We start from the raw sequence: 26,257 nt of genomic DNA, 5'->3' as shown, positions 1-26,257 counted from the left end.
TGTGAAGGATGGTCCTTCAGGACACCCTAAAGTTTTCCTGGTAGACTGGAGTTTGCTCTTCTCTGTGGGTTGGGAGGGTAGGGGGGACAGGAGGGGACAGCTGATGTGATGAACATGGGGTTATTCATTCATTAATAGTCATTAATTAAGTGCCTTAGTTATTTAAGTGCCCAGACCAGGGTTTGAGAACTACCGGTCCCAACTAATTGGCAGGTCATGAACTCATTTTATTAGTTCACAACCAGCAATTAAAAAAAGTGACTTGCAATGGAAGATAGAATGTAGGTCACATAGTAAGGCTGAATATTTTCAGAAACTTTTAAGCTATACATGTGATAAGTATATATAAATATTTACTATTACAACTCAGTGTATGTGTATATATATACATATATATGCATGTGTATTTATATATTATGCATGTGCATATAGGGATGTATGCATATACATGCACACATATATTGCATTAAAAATGAAAGTACAACGTGACTAATATTATGGAGGGGTTATGGAGGAAGTATTACAAGATATAGTCTATGTAGTTTAATGAAGGAGAAAGACCAAGCATAGATGTTTATTATTGGCTCGATTTACCAAAATGACAAATTCGTATCTAGATATCAGTGAATAGTAAACATTTTGCTGTTCAGAAATGTTGGGAAATAGGATGTTATGATTTTCAAACCTTTGTAGTTAATACAGAACTATCATACTACCGTTGATAGACTTAAATATTTAGAATTCAGTGAGGTATAGTCAAGACTAAAATGATCTTGAACTTAATTTGCTTCATGCTGGTTTGGACACCTTTAGGACCTCCTGTATCTCTGGTTGCTGTGGTGAAGGCTCAGCATCTGTGTGAGTAAAGGATGGAGAGGAGCCGACAGGACGCTGGCTCCCAGGCCCCCACTACTCAGCCCACTGAATGGAGACCGTAGCCGCCACTGAGGGTGGAAGAGCCTGATTTTTGCCTCTTCCCGTGGCCTCAGCATCTGGCCCAGGGCCCGGGTGTTGAGGTGTGGAAGCCCTTGTGGAATGACGGCTCCTCCTTCCTCTCCAGTCAAAGCCAGTCCCTACGACTGCGTACGAGCCCCGGGCCCACGGCCTCTCCGACTTCATCTCCGGTGCCCTCGTCCTCGTTCACTCTGCTCAGCACCTGTCCTTGTTCCGGAACCAACCCCCAAGACCCCTCTGTCAACCCCTGGCCTCCTTCCAGCCTTGCGGGGATGCGCCCGCTCACCCCGCCCGCACGGGCGCCTCCACGGCCCGGCCGCTTCCACCCGCAGGTGCCCGGGGGTGGAAGTGGAGCTGAGTCGCATCTGGCGCTCGTGCACCTGCCTGCCTGATGCTGGTCTAGGGGTTCGGGTGGGTTTGGACGCGCTCGGGTTGCTGCTTCCCGCCTCCCGTCTCTTCCTGTTGTTGAGCATCCGCTCCCTCCCAGGACCAGGGACCCGGCTCATAGGAACAGCTCTCTACCAAGAACTGGGTTTGTTTTGGATGTTAACTATTAACAGAGGTTGGTAAAAAATGGAGGACAGTTTTTACCTCTGGCTTATGAAAACCGGTCTTGACATTTTATTATGACAGCACAGGCTTGCTTGTGTCTGTCCTGCTTCCCCCTGTTACATTTTGGGTTTTCAGGGAAATGACAATCTAGGTTTTCCTTATTTTCTGAGAGCGTGTTGCAGGAAGTTTGGGACATAAGGGGTCTTCAAAACGCCGCTGCTTCCCCAGCCTGGGTTGAGCCTGCTGTGGCCCCAACCCCACCCAGCCTTTGGGGGTCAGGACTGTGGCCCACCCACGTGGTCCACAGCATCTGCATTTGGATGTGTGCAAGGCCTCTTGTACAGAGGACAGCTGGACGAGAGGCCCTTCCAGGAGGCCCGGACACCAGACAGCACGGCTCCAGATGAGAGAAGGACCTTGACGTCCTGTGGTCTTCGTCACACTTCCATTCAAGTGCTTGGTGATCTTTTGTGGAGGCGTCGGGCTTTGCCTTTCTTCTTCACTTGAGTTTGGAAATCAAGCTTCTGGGGTTGGGGCGTCAACCCGCGAACTGCCCCCGAAACAAAGGGATGGACGGGTGATGGGCCAAGGGGAGGAAAATGAACAGTTTGGGTGGAATCAGGACTCGGACCCTCCTCCTTTTGATTCCTCACGCTGTGACCTATACTCCAACACAGACTTTCCCCCACACTTAGTGACCTTAAAGATCTGTAAAGTGGAAGCTGGAAAAAACCCGCATTTGAAGGGACCTGCCGCTCAAACCCCTGTTGTTCAAGGGTCAGTTGTAAGCAGGAAGCTAACCCCCTTGGACCAGAATGTCACTTAAAGGAAACCGGCATCTTTTTTGATGTTTCCTTAAGGTGCTCTTTCTAGCTTTGCTGAAAACTTTTGTTCTTTTGGCTTCGGAACGTTTATGTATCGCTTTTGAGATCTGGAAGCCTCCGCCCTGTGGGCTTTTAAGCCCCTGCTGCATGTGCGCAAATGCGCGCGCGCCCCCGTGTGCGCACTCCCTTGTGGGCGTGCGTGTGTTTGCGTGCTTGCGCGCGCCTCAGAAGCGCGGCTTGGCTGCCATGTTGGCCATGGTGTGGCTTCGCAGTGCAGCGTTTCCCTGGCGGCCATGGCCTGGTTCCCTAACAGGTGGTTCTGGCCTGTGTAAGGTTGGGCGATGGAGCTTCTGAACAGCTCGAGGCAGTCGGTCCAGAGCGGAACGGAGACAGGACACCATCCTGTGCAGTTTCGCCTCAGGTGACCGGCCGTTTGCTCTGAGATGGCCCGACCTTCCTCTGGAGGCAGCTCCGGCTGTGGGCCCGGCATGTGCAGGGGCTGCCCTGGGCTCGGCTTGGCTCCCGGGAGGCCGGCACCACCCCGGTCCATTTGCTCTGGAACAACTTGGCCCCAGGGAGAAAACGACCCTTGCGTGGTCGGAGGACCGGATGCGGTCTGCGCCTGGTCCTGCGTCCGTTCGTGCCGTGCCGCGGGCCGCCTCAGTGTTCGCGACAGTTTAGGTAGGAGAGGCCTTCTGTTTCCCTCGTCTCTCCGTAACTGAAGTCCACACCTACGGCTTCGTGCTCGTCCCCGTCCCACAGACCGGCCGCCCATGGCGGAGACCCTGCCCTTGTCCCCGGGGACGTCGTGTTCTCAGGGGCCCCTCCTCCTGGGACCCAGGATCCGCGGCCGGGCTTCTCTCCCAACCTCAGTATTCTGTTACCTTAGAGAAAGCGAGGAGGTTGTGAGGGTTAAGAAGGATCGTGCCTCACCTCCCCCGTGAGTTCAGCCTTCTGCCCCTCGTGTGGGCCCCTCCCGTGCGAGGGGCCCTGTCCGCGTGCTCCTCTGCAGGGATGCCAGCGCCCCGCCGCTGCTGCCCTGCTTCTCACCGGCTCCCCAGCTGCAGCCACTGACTGCTGGAAACGGGTCAGGAGGTGGTTTTCAGGAGGCGGTTTGGGGCTGGCGACATCCTCAGCCCCGCAGGACCATCCGCAGGTGCTCGGAGCACGGGGCATGGTACAGGAGGACTGCCACCAGCACCTTGTGTGAGCGCCTGTGCTTTCTAATTCTCTTGAGTGAACCACTCTTCCAAAGGCTTAGTTTTCTGGGTGTGGGCATAATATTCTTGAGCAGCCTTCTTTCTCTGAAGCATTGAATTGGGCTTTGTGTGGAGCTGTGCTTTGTGAGATGATGGAAAAGTCCTGTACTTACTAGAGCTGAGGGTGGAGGGAACTGGGTGGGTTCTGTCCTCTGGGCCTGTTTCTTCCTCTGCCTGGGGAGGGGTCGCTCAGTGACCCCTCCAGTTCCGTGCTGTGGGTCATTGGCTATTTTCACACATAGAGATGGGCCCAAGAGAGTTAAAATTATGCCGAGAAGTGGTGAGTTTATTGAAATTCTCTGCCTCGTATGTCATGGAACTGGTGTTTTTAGTTTTTCTTGGCTTGAGTGTCAGCATTCTGCTGCCTGAGAGGCTGAGCACCAAGGGATAAACGTTGGAGATAATGTTCAGGTTTACTGAGTGATTTATAAGGGAGTAGGAATACATAATAAGATTTTTTTTTTATAATAAGATCTTGAATATAGATTTTAAGAGAGTATGATGTGCTTCTGTAATGAATGGAGTTTTTATTTTGTACTCCCTTCAGTAATTTAACTGATTTGAATATTTTAAAATCTCACTTTTATTATACTAGTTCTTTTGACATCTAAAATAGGCACAACTTGAGTTGCAATATACTTTGTAATTAAAAAACCAATAATTTATCTCTCGAGGATAGCAGAAACTGGATGATTTATGCATTCAACTTTTATTTTAAGCAGAGCTTAAATAAAATCTTGCTTAAAAGAATTACAAATCAGCAGTTTAAAAATAAAAAATCTTAAAGAACCTTTGAAATAGGTTGTCATGAAGTTGACGTTAGCATTTTGTTTCAGAATTAGAGTCAGGGCATTTGACCTACACAGGTTTTTCCATTTTGGTTGAGAATGAATTATCAATACAAATGGAAAATTAAAAGTGATTCACATGGGCTTCCCTGGTGGCGCAGAGGTTAAGAATCCGCCTGCCATTGCAGGGGATACGGGTTCAGGCCTTGGTCTGGGAAGATCCCACATGCCGCGGAGCAACTAAGCCCGTGTGCCACAACTACTGAGCCTGCACTCTAGACCCCGCGACCCACAACTGCTGAAGCCCGCATGCCACAACTGCTGAAGCCTGCGCACCTAGAGCCCGTGTTCCGCAACAAGAGAAGCCACCACAGTGAGAAGCCCGCACATGGCAACGAGGAGTAGCCCCCGCTCACCGCAACTAGAGAAAGCCAGCGCACAGCAACGAAAACCCAACGCAGCCAAAAATAAATAAATAAAAATAAATTTATTTTTAAAAAAAGAGTGATTCACACATTCTTACTTTGGAAATTTTCTTAGGGAATTTTTTTGTTTTTAACCTTCAGCTGATAGCTAAATGCCCAAGAAGGGACAAGGATATTTGGCAAAAGCGGTAACTGTGGAGCAAAATTTCTAAGCAGTGACTCATGTTCACAGGTAAAATGACATAACCAGTCCCGGAGAAACTGTCCATTCATCATTTGGGGGTAGAATATGAGGCTTAGTATTTTTGACCTATTTTGAAATTAATTTTGAAGCTCTGAGCTCTGCTTTGAAGGATTGCACAAATTCTATTGCTTTGGCCTTATTGCAGTAACCAGAGATTGGCAAATCATAACTCTTTTAATTTGGCTTATTTAAAAAAATATATTAAGGGCATCCCACGTGCCACATACTCTTCACAGTCTTGGTGATGCCAGGGTCATGGTGATGTTGGTTCTTGCCCACAAGGAGCTCATAGTCAAGTAGGAGAAATGAGTTTTTGCTTATGGGTGGATGAGGCAGGTAGGGAGGGCTGTTTTTGATGTGTTAGTTATGTGTGCATTTAATATATACACATGTGTTTTATATACTCCTATATTTAATTAATTGCCAAATTAAATTTGTTTACTATTGCTGCAAAACAAATGACCAAAAACTTAATAGCTTAAACCAACACCCACATATTATTTTACAGTTTCCATGGGTTGGGAGTGCGGGAATGGCTTAGTTGGTTCTCTGCTCAGGATCTCAGAAGGCTGCAGACTAGCTCTTAGCCCAGTTGTGTTCTCTTCTGGAGGTGTGAGTGGGGGAAGAATCCACTTCTAAGCTCATTTAAGTGGGCAGAATTCACTTCCTTGTAGCTGTAGGTCTGATGTCCCTGTTTCCTTGCTACTGTCAGCTGGGGACTGTTCTTGGCTCCTAGAGGCCCCTGCAGTTCCTTGCTGTGTGGCCCCCTCACGGGCCCTTCAGACATGGCCGCTCACTTCTTCAAAGCCAGAAAAGGAGTCCCTCACTTTCTAGTAGGCTGATGTGGAGTCTTACATAGCGTAACCTGATCAAGGGAATGGCATCCCATTACTTTTGTCATGTTCTTTTGGTTCATCCCATTACTTTTTTCATGTTCTTTTGGTTCTGCCTGCACTCAAGAGTAGGGAATTATGCAAAGGTGTGGCCCCACTGGGGGTCACCTTAGAATTCTATCCACCACATACATTTCTGGTTATTCCACTGACTTCTGTTCCCTAGAAATCAGCATTTGAATCCTAGGAAGACTGATGAGAGTAGTCCCAGTTGAGGAATAAAACTATCATCCGGAAAGTGAGAAGTGGGTTTTTTTCTTCTCTCAGTATAGGTAAAAGGCAGGAGGACAAAGTAATGTCTGTAGGTTCACAACACTGGTAGGAAGGAGTTACGTAAAAACAGTGGGGTGTTTGGCTCATGTGTTTTGGGTGGACGTCCACAGGAATCTCACAGGGTCCTCTGGCTAGACGCAGTCATTTTTTATCTGGCTGTCTTAGCATTGGCTGATCACTCAGGAGTGACATATGGCAGGAACATGTTTCGGGGGGCAAGTCTCCTGGAGAGTACATTGCAGCACACAAGCTAGACAGATGGTGGCTTATTCACCCTTGGACCAGAGTGTAATCCTGCACCTTGGCCAGCTGGATGCTGAGAGGTGCTTGTGCCATCTGAGGCAGAGCCAACTGAGTTTACCTGGAACTGCTTTGTCAGGCATGAGGCAGTCACCTGACATGACCTGCAGTGGCGAGAAGGACAGCATACTCATCAGGCTGAGAGGAGGATGCTGGTGACAGATTGTGTGAACTGGAACCAGACAGAGTCGGGAGGACATCCTACCAACAGGGTGGAGGGCAGGGGTTAAGATCGCCTAGCAGACACAATCACGGAAGTTATCACCTTAGCTGGGTCTTCACTAAGCAGGGGTCGCTGTTGCTCCCACAAAATTAAACATGTGTTTCAGGGGAGGAAAAAGTGCTGCTGGGCCTGCCTCCCCTTATAGTTAAGGATCGGTGGATCCATGTGGTCGACAGATACTTTGGGTTCTTAAGACACAGCCATATTTAGGATGTCTATAATTTTAAAAATCCCTAATCCAATAGAGACATTGTCAATTATGTGTTCATGACCCCTTGTTGAAGAAAAAGCCTGTGACTTTGAAGGAACAAGTGTGTGTCCTTTGATTGGAAGCTGAGAACCTGGTGGCCCTGTGGCTGCTGGAGAATTTATCCCCAGTTCAGTTATACCCCGTACCCAGATTGTGTGCTGGGGGTCTTCTCTCTTCTGTTTATTATATGATGCTTATTTTATTCATTTTGGTACCTGTGCCTTTTATTGTGACAGTCCTCAAGTATTTTTCAGAACTTGGAGAAGGGGATGGTACACTTAAAGAAACCAAGAAATGGTTCACTGGAATTCTTTATTTTTCCTTTCAGCAGTTCAAGTTCTATATCTGTAACATCAAAGTGCCATCTCCTGATTGGACCGTTTTCAGGAACTCGTGTCAGTTTTCGTATCAGCTTAAAAGGTGAGTAGAGCTTGGGACTCTTCTCTTTGATAATGTTTGTGAAGCAGAGCTTGTCACAGCACTGACTGTTCTGAGATTGTGTCCCTCTCAAGAAAGTGGTCCCAGCTCCTAGGTGCAAAAACTATCTTCCCAATGTAACTTTTTCTGATCGGAGGAAAGTTGCATGATATCAGATTAAATGTGACTTTTCTTTTTTGTTTAATACCCAAGTGTATTCATAGTGGGCTGTGAATGTATATAAAATAACATATTTCTAGATTTACTAGAATATTGAAGGAAAATAATCTTGCTAATCAATTTCTATTTATTGCTGAGCCTGAGCATTTAATACCCAGATGTTTAAAAACGTTTCAGATTGGTGAGAAATGGGATTCTTTCTTTCTCACTCTAAATGTTTTGTTCTGCTTGGTTTCCAACTTCATAAAATGGGAATAATCATGGGATTGCCGTGGGACGTGATGAGCCACCATGCTTCATACAGCACCTGGCATGTAGCGCACACTGAACGGATGTCAGCTTCTCTCTCTCCTGGCTGTTGTAACAGCAAGTGAGCAGATTTTCCTCTCTGTGTGTCGGTAGCACACGTGATCTGTACTGTAGGGGGGCGTTGACCTCCTAATTTGCTGTGTTTGTGTTCCTGTGTGTTTCTTCTTGAAGGGTGGGGTGTAAGTGGCCTGGGGTATAAATTTCAGGGTATCTGGAAGTAGAAGATTAGATGACACACATGTTTTGGTCACCTCTGGGCATCCTCAGACCCAAAGCGCAATTCAGAGCCAGCCCCAGTGGGGGACAGTTAGTGAAGGTGCCTGGCGGGGGGTGGTACCAGGAGCATCCTACCTGCCTCAGCTTGCCTGCCCAGCTTTACCCTTTAGCATGTCTCTTCACCTCTCTTTGCCTCTGTTTTGTCAACTCTTAAGTATTTTAGTGATTCCTGTCCTGCCTAATTGCCAGGCTGTGGAGAACATCAAATGAAGAAATATATGAGAGTCTTCAGCAAAGTAAAAAAATTCTATACAACATAAGGTTCTTTTCCCCTAAATTTTTAAAAAATTTATTTATTTTCTTTATTTATTATTTTTGGCTGTGTTGGGTCTTCGTTGCTGCACGCGGGCTTTCTCTAGTTGTGGCGAGTGGGGGCTACTCCTTGTGGTGTGCTGGCTTCTCATTGCAGTGGCTTCTCTTGTTGTGGAGCACGGGCTATAGGTGCGCGGGCTTCAGTAGTTGCGGCACGCGGGCTCAGTAGTTGTGGCTTGCAGGCTCTAGAGCGCAGGCTCAGTAGTTGTGGCGCACGGACTTAATTGCTACGCGGCATGTTGGATCTTCCCGGGCCAGGGCTCGAACCCATGTCCCCTGGATTGGCAGGCGGGTTCTTAACCACTGCACCACCAGGGAAGTCCCTCTCCTAAATTTTTAATGTGCCAGGCATGGCTCATTGTTTATGCCATATTCCTTACTAGAATGTAAGCTTTATAAGGGCAAGAATGTCCCTACCTCCCACTTGTTTTTCCCTCCAGGGCTTGAAACAGTGCGTGCTAACTAGGAGGAGTTCAGTGAGACTTTTGTCAGAGGAAATGATTGATGGAGATCCCCCTGGAGGCTTTCAGAGCTTACCCAAGCCTTTTTATTCATGGTGGTTGTTGGAAATAGATGAGGCAGTTGGAGAGTCACGAGGGATTTAATGTGCTTCCTCACTAAGGCACACAGACCCTTGAACTTATGTGGACTTTTCACAGGTTGGAAGCTTCCTGAAATTGTAGGTGCTCAGAACCATGCCGTACTTAACAGACACTCTGAGTCACTGTTGGGTGCAGTTGCTATGTAGTTCTTTCCTGAGTGGATTTCACAATCAGGGATCTGCAAACGTGGAGCCTATTCAGTAGGCTCTCACAGGGTGGGTGGTAAGCTTCCCTGGGGGGCACGCAGGCCGCACGCCTCGCCAGTGGTCAGTGACTGATGAAACAATTTTCGTTCACGTGGTTCTTCATAACTTGACAGGACAGCATGATGTTTGAGAATCCCTTACCTTCCCAGACATGGTATTGCTGAGGTGCGCCATTTTTCTTCCATAAATTGGCATATCCACCACCAGCTCGAAGCGGGAGGTGGCACCTTGTCTCCACCAGAGCCAGAGAGAGTGTGGGCACAGTGTGGTTTCTCATCATCATCTCAGATGTAGTCCTCTTTGACTTTGCCCACCAAAAACTGGAATTGTCTTCATGTAGAATTTTACTGGGTAACTGAACGCACCACTGGACTCTGTCCCTAAGGACTATGCAGCTTGATTTGCAGAATTTTGACAGAAGTAGAAATCTTGCAAATTATATAACTACCCTTTTCTCTCCCGTATATGGAGTTACCTCATTCTGTCATCTATTTTAAGCAACTTTCAGAATTGGTAATGGAAAACTTTTTCTTGACTACATTACTGTATATGGATTTTAAATTAAAAGTAAAGTGCATTGCTCCTTCTGAACATAACAGCGGTTAAGAACAGATTCCTTTCTGGAGAACTGCATGTCACCTGGTGCAGTGCAGGTCATTTCCAGGCACATACTTGGGTTCTGAGGTGTTATAAGAGCTTTCACACCTCTAAGATAGGTTCTTACAGCTGATTGTCCTGGAATTTATATTTGTTCTGTAACTTGTAAAATTCTGTCCCTTGAAGCTCACAGCTGGACCCCGGGAGACATTCCTACATGCTGATAGGACAGACTGGAGGCATTACCACTCTGCTATGTCTGCTGGGATGGGAAGGCCCAAGGAATTCTGGGCTTTTTGTTAACTGCAGAATGTGCCTGTCTTACCGTACAGTGGATTTTTTTGGACTTGGTTTTAAAATCAGGTTGGGTCCCCATGTCTAGGTTGTTATTAAATATGTTTCAAAATTTTGACCTCCTTGATAAATCTGAAGACAGGTCCCTCTTTGCCTTATCATATCTGTAAGGTATATTTGGAAACGTGGCCTTTGGCTCGAATTCTGTGCTTTTACTCACTTTGTTACTCTGGCAAGTCCTAACCTCCTCTGAGTCTCAGGTTTCCTCATCTTTAAGTAGGATAGTAATTGTTTTGTGGAATTATTGTGAAGATGCCTAACTCAGCATTCAATGCGTAGTAGGAGCTTGATGAAATGTCAGTTATTGTTTTCCATCCAAATGCCAGCTGTTACCCAAGGACCATGGCTGGCCGGATCAGAGGAAGAGAGCAGGGGTGGAGCTTTCCGTCCTCTTGCAGGAGGTTTGCTGAGTAATTTCATGGGGCATCTTGCTGGAGTCAGGTGGGTGGAGTGCCGGTGCCCTGGCTGAGCACAAAGCTGCTGGGATGGAGGTAAACAAACCATTAATTCGAGCTTTTTGCACCTTTTCCTGTCCTCTTTGTGAGACTTAGACCTGGTTGGCTCTCAGCACAGGTGAGAAAGGTTCAGATGGGGAAAGTCCCATCTCTTTTTTTGGTTTCCTTCAAGGTCCTTAAGGGATCTGAAATGGATGGTGAGGACCGGGGAGCAAAGTGGGAGTCCTGCATTGTGAGACTTGTGGTCCCAGTGGGGAGATGCTCTAGCAGTCAAAAAATAACCGTAGATACAGGTGATGCAACCTGACCTGAACTTCTGTCTTTGTGTTAAATTTAAACTTTCAAGGTACATCACAGAGGATCAGTAGTGTTGGAAGACGCATCACCTCTGAGTGTAGGTCTCTGCTGTCTACATTGTCTACAGGAATGCTTATTTTCTCCAGATGTATTTTTGCCAGTGTCCAGTAAAGTCGATTAAACCATGAAAGGTTTGTGCTGGGAATTCCCTAACCTGAAGGAGGATTTAAACTCTGCCTTACAGTTAGGTTGGGGTCATTCAGAGGCTGCACCAAGACATCCTGGCTGTGTGAGAAGCTGGGCAGTGGTGGGTTGGTGCCTCTCTGGCCTTCCAGGTTGTCATCAAGGAAGTGACACCAAGTTTCCCAGTGGGAGGGGTCCTGGGACAGATCCCAGGTAGACTAGTTCCAGGGTCCCTCTTGGCTTGTGATAGAGTTTCTGGGTTCTCTAGGCCTCATTCAGGCCCTTCCACCTCCTGCTTCCTCTCTTTTCTCCTCCCTTCCTCCTGCCCACCCCATGTCTGTGCAGCATCAGGGGACTCAGATCTGAGCCCCATCTCACTGCTTTTCCCTCATTCTTCCACTTTAAGGTTAAGAGTAGCACTGAGAAAAATTGGAACTCAGCAAGGGCATCAGGGATGCCATGTGTCGTGTTTGAGTTAGGAAAACCCAGCAATGCAAAGAGGAAGGCCAGCAGGCAGGACACCACTTCTAGAGGCTGGGAAGAGAATCTTGTTACCTCTGCTGTTTCTGCCTGTGGCCTGGGAACTTAGGAATTTTCTCTGCCTGTGTGTTGGATGCTGTCCTTGTATTGTTAGACTGTATTATTTTGTTATTAAGTAGACATTCAGAGTTGTATTAGAAAAACACCTTTATGTTTCGCTTTAAACTGAAACACAGCAACTTCATCAGTCAGTGCCTAGCACAGCGTTAAACTGCTAAAAAGCTAGCAAATTTTCCACCTAAAAATTTTGTTGGGGAGGTAAAGGTGGGAGGCATGGGGGAGAGTATAAAAATAAATCTTTCAGAGATTCTGGGTTGCTTGGTGGCGTGTGTATTTTTCCATGGTTAGGGAGGTTAGAAATAGCATTGCTTTTTATGGGATTCTCAGCAGCAGCTCAAAAATTTGGCTTCGTGGGCTCGATCTGTGTGTGTGGGTGAGGCGGCTCCTGCAGCCCGTGGGGTGGGGGCAGCGCCTATCTGTCTTCCTGCCCGTCCGCCCCGGCGGGTGTCACCCGGGTGAATGGCGCTCACGTGTGAATGTGATCACCAAGGTCAGGCTCTTGTGAGGATGTGCCTGTGGCTGCGGATGCCAGCTGTAGCAGACGGAGCCTCAGCAATCCCCACAAAGTCACACCGGTGCACGTGCTAGGGCAGGTGCCGGCCACGGGGGTCGTGATCTGGGAGGGCGTCCTCCAAGGCTGCTGCGTGTCTGGCTGGCTGGGCCTCCTGAGTCTCTGTGAGATGGCCTCCCCTTCGAGCCTTAATACCAGTGGGTTTGATGGGCCACCCCTTCAAAAGGAGTCCTTAAGGATTCTTGACATTTGTTAGAGTTACATAATTCTTACAGATGGAGGTCGGTTGCCCAGTGTTTCTCAGATTCAATGCAGGAAGGAAATGGAAGGAGGCAACCACTGGGACAGAGGCTTTTAACCCCCATGGGACCCAGGACATATGTGAATTTCTGGAAATTGTGCCTGTTCCTGCAGAGAAGGCCAGGGCTTTGATGGGATTCTCGGTAAGATTTTGACCTCCAGAAAGGTTAAGAGCTTTTGCAATAGAGCTTGAGGTGAAGTTCATTTAACTCGGGAAAATCATTTTGGAAGCATGGTGAGTGTCGGGAGAGGGAGGTGTTGGCAGGATTGAAGAGGACAGGCAGAGGGAGGAGAGGGGTCCGCTTAGTAAATTGTGTGACAACACAAGAGGGGACCCCATCTGCTGGGGTTTTTCTTTGTGGGCTTTCTTCTTGAACTTCCTGTAATATTGTGTTGTGGATGGTTCCTGCAGAAGGCCGCTTGCCAGTGCTTGGTTACCTTCGCGAGCTTGGCGCTTGGGAGGGGGGCTGGCTGCTCGCAGGTCATCTGGGGTCTGTGTGGATTCAGCCTGGCATTTAATCAGCAGTTTCCCCCTCTTTCCCTGGATCTGCTGTGCCTTGTTCTCTACAGTTTTTCTGGTGATTCGCTTGGGGGTGATTATGATAGGCCAGCAGCTGTCCAGAGGACAGTGGAGGAAACCTCAGGCGACGAGTGCTTCACCTCCTCATCCACAGCTCGCCGTGGTTTTGGCGCTGTTCAGTGGTGCCCACTTCAGCGCCTTCTGTCTGAGTGGCCAGTCGCCTTTGGAGGACAGGATCGCTGGATAAGTGTGCAGATCACTTGCAAACACAAAGCGTTACAGCTGCCCGAAGACCGTGTGGGTGAGAGTGCCTTGGCCAGGTCAGGGGTGGTGCCCATGCTGCCTGGGCCTCACGGTCCACCGGGAGCAGAAATGTTTCTCTTGAGTCCTCGGGTGGAGCCGGAGGAGCCGGGAAGGTTACCCAGGCACCTCTCTTCCAGAGCAAGATGTCAGGGGTGCCCTGGAGCCAGAGCGAATTAGAGCAGGGAGGACTCGTCCCAAACACGACCTGCGTCTACGTTTGCTTTTTAAACGTTCCAAAGCTGCTACCTGATATTCAGGTTCTGTTCTGTTGTAATAGTTCACCTATGCAGTTATATTCCAAGAATAATGATGCTTTTGGCTTTCTTTATTTCTCTGCTTGGATTGATCCACGTTTGCCCAGTGCAGTGACTGGGCAGGGAGTTCTGCTTCCTGTGGTGCTAGTCTGGCAGCTGCCACACGTCCTGTCACCTCACTTCTCATCTCTCTGTACCCCTGTTGACTTCATAAAAATAAGAGAATGTGCTGAGATTCTTCAGTCATTTGAGAAAATTTGTTTTACAGGTTCAGGTGGGTTTGTGAAGTATTTTTTAGTACTTTGCAAGATATAAGGATGCTTTTGAGTCATCATTAAAAGAACTTTTTACCACTTAGTATTGTGGTATTTAAATCAGTTATCTATTTTTTGATCTTTAATTGGTTCTCAAACATTCTGCTGCTCCCCTTTTTCAAGAAGTGTGGTAGAAAATATATAACAGAATTTGGAACCCTGTGCCCTGCTGGTGGTAATGAAAAGTGGTAGTGTTGCTGTGGAAAACAGTATGTTTTAACCATTTTAAAATGTGCAGTTTAGTGGCATTAAGTACATTCACATTGTTGTGCAATCATCACCTCCATCTATCCCCAGAACTATTTTCGTCTTGAAAAACTTGAACTCTATTCCCATTAAACACTAACGCCCATTCCCCCCACTCCCAGCCTCTGGCAACCACTTCTACTTTCTGTCTCCAGGAACTTGACTGCTCAAGACCTGATACAAGTGGGATCATAGAGTATTGTCCTTTTGTGACTGGCTCACTTTACTTAGCATAGTGTCCTCAAGGCTCATCCATGTTATCGCAAGTGTCAGAATTTCCTTCCTTTTTAAGACTGAATAATATTCCATGGTCTATATAGACCACATTTCGTTTATCCATTTGTCCGTCGATGGACACTTGGGTAGCTTCCACCTTTTGGCTGTTGTGCTGAACATGGGTGTCCAAATATCTCTTCAAGTCCTTTTTAAAAAATACTCCCCAAACTTATTTTTAAAAGCACTCTCAATTAGACACCATTAGGAATCCAAAAGAAAGGTATGCTGAAATATGGAGGTGATCTTAAAATTACAAGATTTGAAAATATGAACTAATTAAAGGGAAGTGAAAGAATAGAATTGAGAGCTGTCCTTTCCTATAGAGGTAATAAATATTATTCGGGCCAGCAGGCCTCTCGTACATGTTCTGAGTGAAGCATTATTCCTTAGACAAGACTCCAGGTAGGGCCAACTTCCAAGAACAACCCACTCGGCCTGCATGTTGCTCTTGTGTTGTCAGGGGTGCTGATGGGGAGACGGACAGGAAATGTGAAAAAAAAGGAAAAACGGGAGAATTTCTGGTCAGACTCTTGTTTTTCCTGAAAATTGGAAAAATTTTAAATTGTGTCCTTTTATGGATAACAGTACATTATTTGTGATAAGAATTCCACAAGACTTTTACTGGAAAGACTTCTAGAATCCTGTGCAATGGGAAGGTTTTCTACGGTGTTAGCGCCGTCTGTGTGGACGGTGGGAGCCTCACCTTCAGGAGCCTGCCTCCTGCGCCTCCATTGTCTTTAGAGCATGAATCGCCTGGTCAAATCAAGAAAGAAAGCTAACAGGTGAGAGGATAGGGAAGTTCGTCTCAATCTGGGCAAACCTTGGCTTTCAAAAGTGTAGGAAGATGCTTATGTCACCAAGACAGAGAAGCTGTTATTGGAAGAGGAGCAGTGGGACAATGAGCAGGGTCACGACCAGCTGTTGGTGATAAAGTTTATCTTTAACCCACATCAGACCTCCAGCTGTGTGCTGGCCCTCTGGGGGGCTTGGGCACAAAGATGACTGGGAAACGGGCCCTGCCTCACAGAGGGACTCGTGATCTGATGGAGGAGACCCACAACATGTCCCTGGTCACAGTCCACAGTGACTTGCACTCAACACGTGGCGCCGAAGGGGCCCAGGGCAGAGAGGGCCGTGTACACCCTACTGGGAAGGTTTGTGGATACACTCACGGAGGTGGTGACGTGTGAAGTGGGTCTTAAAGCACGCATTGTAGTCTGCAGGTGGGCAGATTAAACATTTCTGGGTGTGTCTGTGAGAGTGTTTCCAGATGAGTCAGACTCAGTAGATGGCCTCCCCAGTGTGGGTGGACAGTGTCCAGTCCGTTGAAGGCCTGCATAGAACAGAAGGCGGAGGAAAGGAGAATTTGGCCCTCTTGCTTCCTGCCTGCCTGCTTCAGGTGTGACATCCTGCCCTGGGACTGGGGTTTACACCATCGGCTCGCCTGTTTTCAGGCCTTTGACACCACTGGCTTCCCTGGGTCTGCAGCTTGCAGACGGCAGATCGAGGGACTTCTCAGCCACCGTAATTGTGTGAGCCATCTCCTCATAATAAATCTCTCTCTCTCCCCTCTCTCTGTGTGTGTGTGTGTGTGTGTGTGTGTGTGTGTGTGTGTGTGTGTGTCCTATTGGTCCTGTTTCTCTGGAGAATTTTCAGCAGCTTCTTCATTAATCTGATTATGTTTATATTCTTTATATTCTAAGTCTTCTCCTACTATCTCAACATCTACTTCTTTGCATATCTAACTTATTTTGGATAAAATAATCCTGAAGCCATTAGAATACTATCCAAACTTTGCTTGGCTAGAATTGATAACTATTAAAGATTCTATTTATTTGCTTTCTTCAGTTTTATCATTTTCTTTATTTATTCTCCAGGCAAGTATTCTTTTTTTTTTTTAATTAATTAATTAATTAATTAATTTATGGTTGTGTTGGGTCTTCGTTTCTGTGCGAGGGCTTTCTCTAGTTGCAGCAAGTGGGGGCCACTCTTCATCCCGGTGCACGGGCCTCTCATCATCGCGGCCTCTCTTGTTGCGGAGCACAGGCTCCAGACGCGCAGGCTTAGCAGCTGTGGCTCACGGGCCCAGCTGCTCTGCGGCATGTGGGATCTTCCCAGACCAGGGCTCGAACCCGCGTCCCCTGCATTGGCAGGCAGACTCTCAACCACTGCGCCACCAGAGAAGCCCCAGGCAAGTATTCTTAAAAAAGATAAGGGTTTGTTTTAGGCATCTTTTTATGCCTTATTTCTGTATGAGTGTGTGTATATTTTCTTTTTTGATAAGAAGCAAAATCAGGGTATCTTGAAAGAGTTCTGTTGTCTACCATCAGATGTGTGACCTACTGCTTATTCGTGGGCAGCAGCAAAGCACTTAGTGAGATATAAAACTAAGTAAAAGTCAAGCGCTCTGTATATTCTAAGAAGTTACAGTATACCACAAAAATGAAAAAGTCTCTTATTCCTAAATTTAAACCGTAGCTGATTTATACCAAACCTTTGCCTCTAAGGTAGGCCTGTAAGAATATAAGAGGGTATAGTCACTGGCATAAGGACTGTCACTGCCAGCACCAGTGGGCAAATCGGAGGCCTCGCTCTGCACTGCGGCCCCCTGAGAAAGTCAGCCCACTCAGGGGCCACATCTGGACCTGTTGTGACACACAGGGATTTTAATTTCCTGAGGCTAACTAAATTCTGAGGTATTTTCTCAGTTTCCAGGCAATAAAAACCTAAACAAAACTGAAAGGGACTGTGTTTCAAGCCTGGATGGAGTTTGGGCCCCTCCAGGAAGTATGTGCGAGAAGGTGCGTGAACACCCTGCTCCTCCTCCTCCCCCAGCCAGTCTGTGTTCACAGAAGTCCTCACACCTCTCAACTCAGGCTCAGCCTCTTGTGCTCCAGGAAACAGAATGATGAACAGTATAATCGGCAGCAAAACACCTCTGCCACCAGGAGAGGCATCTGAAGGCAAAATCGGCTGTTCGTTTTTTCATTCTTTTTATATGTTCACTCATGCATTCACTTAGCAAATAATTACTGCGTACTTGATTGAAACCATACAGTATTAGTCCCGGCAAAGGCCTTTTACAAATGGAATGAAGTGGTTGGAGAGGCTGTGGCTCGGGCAGGTGCAGCGATTTGCTCGCGGCCACAGCGCCCTCGAATGGAGCTGCAGGGACCCGACTCAGGTCTGTGGGGCCCTCGGGCACCTTTTGCCTCACCTCAGGCTCAGCCCTTCTTTCTCCCACAGCAGACCCTGTAGACTGGCCTGGTCTGAATCGCAGCTGCTCTGTTCCATACCTTAGCCACTAAGATCTTAGGATTCTTGGGAACAGTGAGCGTCACATTCAATGTAAATGTGGTTTATCTTTAAGAATTACTGAATTTTGACAAAGCAGTGTTTCTGAGGAGTAAAAGTGTGTCATCTCATGGCCAGTGTAATTTTCTCTTCCATTCTTAAGCTTACAATTCTGTTTTTGAAAATTGTGCTTTTTATACTTGAGGTGGACAGGGTGTCCCAAGTAGAGGCCACAGCATAGGGCATTTCCTGTTTACCAGGGAAATATTGCCCCAAGATCTGTTGGTCTAGCTGATTATGGTACTTTTGAGCCAATCAGATGAAATTTTGGAAAATATCCAGTAAAATAAAATTTTCCCTCCTAGGCTACCAAAAAGAAATGCTCAGCGTTGGGTGTTTTAGTTTAGTCAGTCCTCATGCACTAGTTGTGTGCCGTCAAGGGCTCAGCAGGTGATAAGGAAGTGCGGTGGGGTTCAGAAGTTTCCTGGCCTCAGGGAGCTATTTGGCTGCTGTTTGGCTGGATGGTGGAGTGGAGAGAGAGAATAATACAGCATTTCTGAAGGCCTGATGTTTTCCTTGGCTCATTGTCTTAGGTGTTTCAAAAGCAGATGGCAAACAGTAGCAACAGTGTTGGGTGCGAACATAGGTGATCCGTGGGTAGGCTGCTGACATTATTCCTGGGTGTGTTCTGTGTGTATTTGTGATTCTGTGACCCATACTCTATTCCTATTGTTTTCGCCAACCACTTCAGGTGATCATATGGCTTGAGATGAGTATAGATGATGGAAACTTGAGTTATAGAACATTTTTAGCATCTAGAAATGTCCTAGACATTTTCCAGTCTTTAGGCTTTGAGGTACCCTTCACAGTATCAAATGAAATGAAACATCTCTACTGCATGTTGAGAAAGGCGAGAGGGTACTCTTGGGGGTTGTTTTCTCACACCCAGTTCTACTCCAGAATTTATAATGGACGTGTGAAAAGTCTTTAACCAGGTGATTGAAGCATAAGAGAGCCACATGATTGGCTATCATGAAGCCTGGAAGGTGGAGATTTCTTGGTTTCTGCTTTCTCCACCTGAGTTAGCAGCACATTGTTTTGTGGCTATTACATGGAGGATTTATTTTGTAATAAATGAGGCAGTAATAAGGTGCCATCAGTTTTGTGAGAGATCAACAGTCTTGATCTAAGATTTTTTCTTTGCTACCCCTTTACTTGTTCCCTGATCATTCTGGGGTACAAAGACCACTGGAGAGAGATCTGGGATCTTTCCAATTCAGGGGCCACTTGGGAATGGAATGACAGTGGAGGCAGTGTGGACTCTAGGAGGTCAATTCTGGGCATTGGTGAGGTGGCTTCTGAGGCAGATGTGCTTTGGTTCTGGGGCTTGGGCACCCCATCAAAGGAATACTGTGACCCTTCATTGCTGACTTCTTTTAAGGTAGACACATAATGAAAATGTGAACCTGAAATCACTGGTTTAGATCTTGGCAAAGTTACATATTTTTTGACAAGTTGGCATGGGTTGGCATTTCTTGTAATTCAGTTTTACATCCTTTCTATGGCCTCTGTAGAAGTAATCAGTTTTCCAGTTCTGGAAACCTGGTCTTTTTGTGGACAGAGTAATTTGGTGGAGAGAAGACATTATTTCTCGGTTGCTGCTGGGAAGCTCTTGCCATGTAGACTACAAACTGTAGCTGATCCTATGTGTTGGTGTATGTGTGTGTGCATTTTCTCTAAGTCAGCTGTAATTTGACTGTGGCATTTTACAGATACAGAAATTATTTAATTAAATTTAGATGCATGGGGACTTCTGTGGTGGTCCAGTGGGTAAGAATCTGTGCTCCCAATGCAGGGAACCCGGGTTCGATCCCTGGTTGGGGAACTAGATCCCACATGCATGCTGCAACTAAGAGTCCGCATGCCGCAACTAAGACCCAGTGCAGCCTAAATAAATAAATAAATAAATAAATATCATAAAAAATACTTAAAAAAATTTAGATGCATGACGAGAGCACGTACTCATGCAGAAGTTATGCAAATACATGCAAATCCTGTACAAATGAGCTGGCTTGGCTAGACTGGAATATTGTTTCACACCAGTCCTTCATTGTATCACAGAAGAAGAAATATGGGAGTACAGTTATCTTATGGTTCACTTTTGGATTAAGTCATAACTTTAGGATACTTTTTCTTTTAAAAAGTGACTGCCTCACTAAGTAAGAAGTCTTAGATGGATGTCACCTTCCTTCTTCATTTTTTTCACATTACATGTGAATTTTCAGGTGTCAGTATTACCTCGTTAGTCATTGTCATCTCTCCTGATCACCCTTTGAAGCTACTTTTAAAATTTCCTTTTAAACATTTTTTAAAATTGCATTTTACCTTGCTTTCAGTCCCAGAAAATCACATGTAAATTGTTGGAAGCTTGCTTCCACGTGCACTGTTGGAAGCTTGTCCCATCCTCCTTAGGGATCTTGGAGGAGTCAGGTTCACAGGCTGGGGGCTGGAGGAGGCCTTTAGTACAGGTTCAGTGCCAGCTCTTTCTCAGTTCACACTAAATGATTTCTGAGGTTGGAATGACAGATTTGTCCTAGTGGCTCTACTTTTAACCTCTGGCTATTTAATTCTATGAAGTAAGCTGAGGAATATACATGTTAAACACTAGTTTCTGCCCATGCTGAAAGGGCTGATGATGGTCAAGGTGACTGTCACTTTGAGGCTCTAGGCTGGGAGCACATCAGAAGGATTGGACCAGAAATGGCTTAAATAGGAGATAATTATGACAAATGGTCTCTTAAAAAGTCTTAATAACTCAATCTGAATACATAGGAAGAGATTTTTCTCATCAGAAGGATGAGGTCTGTGGTAGTATTTTTAACTGGAGAGGAAGTTATGTCTTTTTCTTTAGAACGAAAGAGATCACAGCTATCATATGTATTCAAAAACTTCATTTACAAGTAAGGAAGTGGAAGTCAGAGACCTTAAGTGACTTGCCTAAGGTCAGACCTTTAGTAAGTGGTGGAGTGAGCCTTGACGTGAGGGGCTTCATTGCAGCCTCTGCCCTTGTAGACCCCATCCTACACTGGAGGATGTGTATGGAGGATGTTGTAAGTCCAGCTGAAAATGGTATTTTTAATGGTTGCTAGGAAAATTCTGGTTACACTATTTTTTACATCGTAATTGACGTTAGAACAGTCTACCTACTTGTCTGCATGCCAGCCCATTGTTTAGAGTAGTCAAAAATGTGTATCTTTTTAGTTTGGTCTTACATGGAATAGCTGTGAGATTGTCAGTACTCTCAAGGGATATAAAAGTGAATTCTGTCAGATTTGTTCATTAGTTATTAGAAAATGCTTAGGAGCAAAGAGCATTTTGGTAACTGGCTGGCCAGATTTTAGGGACATGCATAAAAATATAGCGAAGTAATCAAGCACAGTGAAAATCAAGCATTTGATTTGAAGGTAAACCCTTCTTCCCTTAAAGAAATGAGCTGTGCAATCTTTGTTTGCAACTGAGGAGTTAAACACCAATGCTTTTCTAAGGGAAGTGGCTTCGACAGAAGCATCAGCAGTAGTGAAGCCCCTGTTGGCATCTGGACTTTGTAGAAGCTCGAGACATTTACTCTCTTGCTTGGAATTTTCCCTCATACAGGGACCCTCCCTCAGCAGCTGTGACCTTGCGTAATGTGCCCAACATCCTGGGGAGCTGTGATGAACCTGGTGACTGGGGAAACCTAGAAGTTGACCCTTCTGTAGACTCATCCCCATGGAGGTGCCCGAGCCCTACCCAGGAAAAACCAGTGACTCCTGCCTCTGGAGCCCAAGTGTGGGTACAGGGCAGCCTGTAGCTGGGATTTCACTCAACATGAAACATAGCTCCAGATGGCTTGTATGTGAGCTTAGACCTGTAGAAGTAGAATGAACTTTAAAGGATCAGCTGACACCTTGAAGTGGTCAGCACTGTATACTTAGTGCATTGTGGAGGGGTGGGGGTCTGCTGACTTCCAAGTGGGTAGAGAATCTTTATACTGTTGTTTCGGGTGATATCTGTTCTTGAATATCTGGAACAAAGGGCATAGCCACTGTTGTTTAATATACATATTCTTATGAGGCTCTAAGACTTCCCCAGTAGACGTGAACTGTAATGTATATTTTGGTGTGTGTGCTTTTAATGATTGTACAAAAAGAGTTTAATTTGTGTTCGTGTGGAAGATTGAGCACTGCACAAACTGACAAAGGTAGAAATTATAAAATTAAAGTTTTAGAACTTGAAGTAACTGTGAAGGTCACCGATTCCCTCTTTTGCATTGTACAAAGAAGAAAACCTGAAGCCTAGAGAGGCTGAGTGATTGTGCAGGGCCTTGTAGCCCCTGGTCTAGACACAGGAGCAGACACAGCTCCTGCCCTTCCAGCCCAGGCTCCTGGTGTCCTGATGGGCTGTCTTTGCTGTCCCTGCAGTTCACCGCACGGCGGGGGTGGGGGGGGAGGGGTGGCGTTGTGCTGAGACGAAGGCGACCTGACCCACCACATTATGGCGGGAATAGGATGCAGCCAGTTACTTTCACCTTAGCAAGGTGATCTCAAAATGAAACTTCTGGAATTCTTAAAGATCAGCTTACATAAAATAGGGAAAGGGAACTCTGGAAAGTCTTGTCCCAACAAGTCCAGGCTCTGGCCCAGAAGTGACCTCTAACCATGGGGGCCAGGGTCTTCACCTCCACATGCCTGTCCAGCGGTGGCACTGACCACTGGCAGGCCCCACTTTGTTTTCTTAAGAAATCATAATAGAACTAATGGACAGTACCCTTTCACTGATAAACTTGTAGTTTTGATTTGTAAACAGCATTTTATTTTTAAAACATTTAAAAATAATAGAAGCAAGAAAATTTAGATACAAAGAAAAGGGCAAAAGTCACCCATGGTTTCATTGTTTTCACATAACCACTATTTTCCTTTCTATGCATTTCTTTTCAGTCTTTTAATATTTAAAAATTTATAGTATGTGCTTTCTACAAGGTCATAATCACATGGCTGTGAGAAAAGTTCATGGTCTTTGGAGGCAGACAGACCTGGGTTGGATCTTGGAGCCTATCATTTACTTGTTACGTGACCTTGGGCAGGTTCCTTCACTCTGCATTTTAGTTTCTCCATGTGCAGAATGAGATAATACCTGGAACTCACACAGGATTCTTGTAGAGTTGGGGAGATGTTGTACAGGAAGTGCCTGGCCTTTTGTGGCCTTTCGGGGTGTACCTTTCATGGCTTAATGCCCTCCCTTTGGCATTTGTTTTTTTGCTGCCTGGTCTGAAAGGAAATGGCCACCTTCTTTATAAGAGGAGTCCTCAGTCCCCATGGGTGGCCATGGAGAATGTTTACACAGGGGGGTTGGGACTGAGTGACTTGGGACCCTGAGGGTCTCTACATCTTGGAGGGGCCTTTGCTTTGCTGGCCTGTCGGGAGGGGGGAAAGGGGAGGGGGATGCTGTGTACTTTGGTGTTTTTCTGCCCAGGAGAGGTCCTCCAGCCTTTTCTCTAGCGTCCTGTAGAGGGCTGAGATGATAACGCCCGGTAAACACGGGGACCAGATTGAAGGGAAGTACCTGTTCCAGTTATCAAAACATATTTTCCTGAGCTCCAGAGCCATGATATTGGTGCCTGAATTTCAAGTCTGATGTCAGGTTTTTACCAGGCCTATCTGTTGTGTCTAAGATGACGGACAGGCCTTTCTTTAGGCAAGAAGGTATATGGTGTGGGGCCAGGATTTGGAAGCTGGAAGTAGAGTGGGACCCATCCTATTTATAGGTGCTGACCAGGAGGGCTCCCTGGAGCAGGCATGCAGTAGGCTGCACAGGGCACCGCGGTGCCAGAGGCCTGGCACAGCCATGGGGAGCCAGGTAGCTGTGGAGGGGCACTTCCTGCTCCTGTTCAGGGGTGGGCTCTGGTCCTGGAGTGAGGTATGCAAGAGTGGGTTAGCTTTTACAGACAAGAGACCCCGAAGCATTTGTTAACAGGAAGCTGGCATTCTGTAGACTCTGGTAGAAATTCTGGGAAGCTTGGACAAAAATGCGCTCTGATCAGAACAGTGCCAGGCCCAGCTCCTGGGGTCAGGCCGGCACCGGCAGGACTTGCTGCTGAGCTGTGGGTCCCTCCTCTTACTGCTGGACACTGTTTTGAGTCCTGGGCAGGCCGGAGCTGGGAGGACACCCCGGCAAGTCACGTGTAGTGCGAACACATGTTGTCCAAAGTTACGCTGTTCTCGAAATTCTCGGGGAATTTCCTTCTCAAATTCTAGGATGGAATGCTTAGAGTGATGGTTTTGTATAGCATGTCGGCATTTTAAGTGATGTTTGTAGTTAAAAAAAGGTGGGGTTTGATTTCCTTTGAAAAGTGAAGATCATTTTTCCGACCCCCCCACTCCCCCAGTTAGTGTAGGAACGTCCTAGTGGCCCTCACAGTCAGCTGCACCCCCTGCTGTGGATGCGGATGTAGGTGTGTGTGACTGCAGAAGATTAATGCTGGGTCAGACCTTCTTTCTGGAAATTAAACAAATTTCAATAGAAGTAGTGGAACTTTTCAAGTTTATGGTGTGCCTGTTTGATATCTTAAAGCAAAAACATTAAAAATTTTTCTTCAGAGTTTTGTTTTTGGAATACCTGCCTCTTCCTCACATCATCGAGTTAAGGGGCAATCGCTTCCCAAAACCTCCATACTTCAGAGGAAGAGAAAGCCCCTGTAACTAACTACATGGTCCAGAGACATGTAGAACTGGGACTAGAGCACTCTTGCATCAGTCCTGGATTTGAGACTAAAGCCCTCTGTGATACAACTTTTAGTTTTTACTGGGGAGACCAGGCTGGCATGACAATTACAAGTGAATTCCAGGGAGACATTTAGCCTTAAGGCCTCCAACAGGTGCTGTCGGTGATGTCTGTATGCTTTAGGGTCCCTGTGTATGGTGTAGAAACACAGGGGAGCCCAGTGCCCCTGGGCTCCTGGGGGGTGGTGTTCCCCTGGGAGGGGTGGGTTGACAGACTGCCTACCTGTGTTCACCTGGTGCCTCCATGCTCAAGTTGCTGTATTAACACTAAACAGGGTCATTCAAGTAGGCAAAGCAAATGCGGTGTGTCCTGTTTTAATGGGGGATCTTGGCTGCTGCTGACGTCTCTCTGGAGAACTCCATCTGATCAACACATTTCCACAGCTGAACACCTCTTCTGATCAGAGATGGGTGTGGCAAGGAACAAAGTGTGGTGGACTGGCAGCTGGCCACTAGTTCGAGCTCTGAAACCAGCCAGGAATTACCTGCATGGCTTTGAGCAGCTTACCCCCCAGAGTCTCGGAATCCTCAGCCATGAGTGCCTGGAGGCCCGTGTGTCTTCTCCATTTTTGTGTCCTCAGCAGCCACTGTGTGCCTGGCTGGAGTGGGTGCTCAGCAGATGTTTGCTCGGCAGTGAAGAAGGTGGCTGGAGAGCGTGTGGCACTCAGAGGAGTACTGGTCTCAGGAGGTGGCAAGAGAAAACATTTCTAGTCCATCAGGTTTATAAAGGTTGCCTGTTAGATCCCCTTCTTGGAGATTCTTAATGTACCTTTAGCATATTAGAGGCTCAGAGAAGTTTGACAGAAAAGAAAGCTGTAGTGTTGCTTAACCCAGAATCTCCTAAATTTTTCTCTCTCTCTCTTTTTTTGGCTGCACTGCGTGGCATGTGGGATCTTAGTTCCCCAACCAGGAATGGAACCTGCATCCCCTGCATTGGAAGTGCTTAACCACTGGACCGCCAGGGAAGTCCCCCTCCTAAACTTCTTTGACCCAAGAACACTCTTCCTATGGCTTTGTTAAACCTGGGGGAACTTTTGCTGGAAGAGATGAGCTTGAAGGAGACTTCCTGCTGGAACATTCTGAAATTTGAGAGCAGGGGTGGGAGGATGGGACATATTTAGAGGCATAAGGAGGTGGCAGAAGGTTTGGGGCAGGGGTGGGGGGCGGTGGATTGGTCTCTAAACAGGGCTCAGACTCCAAATTCTGCAGTTAAACCTGTAGGCTCTGCATCCATAGCACAAATAGGAATCTGGGGTGAGGTGTTTATCCCTTGAGTTGCACTCACGCGGGGAGAGGTGTGCATCTTGTCCTTAGGGAACCAAGGGCAGTGGCATGAAATGACCATGTTTCTGTTGTGCTCTTGCACTGTCTCCGGTTTTTCTCTTTAGCAGATTCTTTCTTGAAAGCAGGACTCTAATCTAAATTCTGTAAAACTCACTAGGCACCATTGCTGCTCATCCACCTACCACTCGGTGTAAGTGCTGAAGGTGCTGAGACACTGTGTCGAGACTTGGTTTCCTTTGCCCCCCTCCTTTCTCCATATGGTCTGAGATGGGCGCCACTGAGAGAGCAAGCAGGAGGGTCCCCCTCCGTCAGCCACACTGGTGGTGGGTTTGGTGATGCCAGTAGACATGCCTAATCAGGGCTG

At 46.7% G+C, this 26,257-nt stretch overlaps 1 protein-coding gene across 1 annotated transcript in view; it reads left to right on the top strand.

Moving 5' to 3' along the window:
• Positions 1–26,257, top strand: part of LDLRAD4 (low density lipoprotein receptor class A domain containing 4) — a 302,381-nt gene that overhangs the window by 36,108 nt on the left and 240,016 nt on the right. Inside the window, 1 exon segment of the mRNA XM_068563639.1 lies at positions 7,314–7,405. The gene's annotated coding sequence lies outside the window, so the exon portion shown is untranslated.

The sequence above is a fragment of the Eschrichtius robustus genome, chromosome 14, assembly GCF_028021215.1.
Source record: "Eschrichtius robustus isolate mEscRob2 chromosome 14, mEscRob2.pri, whole genome shotgun sequence".
Taxonomy (NCBI): Eukaryota; Metazoa; Chordata; class Mammalia; order Artiodactyla; family Eschrichtiidae; genus Eschrichtius; species Eschrichtius robustus.
This window is presented reverse-complemented; position numbering and strand designations above follow the sequence as displayed.